This window comes from Austrofundulus limnaeus, unplaced genomic scaffold (genome assembly GCF_001266775.1).
Source record: "Austrofundulus limnaeus strain Quisiro unplaced genomic scaffold, Austrofundulus_limnaeus-1.0 Scaffold1731, whole genome shotgun sequence".
NCBI lineage: Eukaryota > Metazoa > Chordata > Actinopteri > Cyprinodontiformes > Rivulidae > Austrofundulus > Austrofundulus limnaeus.
This window is the reverse complement of record NW_013954133.1, coordinates 1-885: the sequence shown is the minus strand read 5'-3', so window position 1 is coordinate 885 and position 885 is coordinate 1. Positions and strand designations below refer to the sequence as shown.

The following is an 885-nucleotide window of genomic DNA, read 5'->3' as shown; positions in this document are numbered from 1 at the left end:
GCTCCATTTCATTCGCTGAAAAAGGGACACATCATGGAGAAGTCAGTGAAATAAATATCCCAAACTCCGCTGGGGCCTGTTTGTCTCGTTTGTTCTTTTTTTCATTATTATTTTATATCTTGTTTTACTAAATAGTCCGAGTGTCCGACGCTTCAGTCTGCTCCAGCTGAGCTTTCAGCTCGGGGACATCCCGAGTGGATGGAGAGCGTGGCTGTCCAGGAGCCACGTGCCCAGTTGATACAGGACTTTGGAGTACCAGTGCACCCCGTCGCTCTGCGCGCTGCTCTGAGGCCGGGAGCTGAACAGCACTGAGGACACCCGGTGGGCGAGCCTGACGGGCGCCAGGGCCCAGTGCGCCAGCTGGTGGTCCTCGATCACCGCGTAACAGGACGCGAGGACCTGGTCCACCACCACGGTCCCCTGCGCTGTCACCGGCGCGAACGAGCCCTCGCGCTCCTGCGTGTAAATCCGCGCCACGGTGGCGGCCACGAGCCGCTCCCCGCCGTCGGCGGCGGACACGAGCACCTGCTGCCCGGGTCGGACTCTGCTGGCGAAAACCGCCGCCATCCGCGTGGAGTTGCCGGTGAAGATGAGGTGCGCGGCGGTCAGGGCGATCTTTTGGCCCGCGACGGTCTCAATGACGTAGAAGACCCTCCTGGTGGTCGAGTCCCGGTCGATGAACATGATGAAGTCTGTGTAGAGCAGGTTCCCGCGGCCGTCCGCCGCCAGCACCCGGTCCCCGGGCTGGAGGTCCTTCACCGCCTTCTTGGTGCCATCCTGGAGGGAGACGGTGGAGGACGCCGGGAAGCAGCCGCCTGATTTCGCTGCCACCGAGTTTTCTGTGGAAACAAACGAATATAATAAAGTTTTAGCAAAGATCTGAAC

At 60.3% G+C, this 885-nt stretch overlaps 1 pseudogene; it reads right to left on the bottom strand.

The window, feature by feature from the left end:
* LOC106536213 (sonic hedgehog protein A pseudogene) lies at positions 1-839 on the bottom strand (annotated as a pseudogene).
* Positions 840-885: the final 46 nt, after the last annotated feature.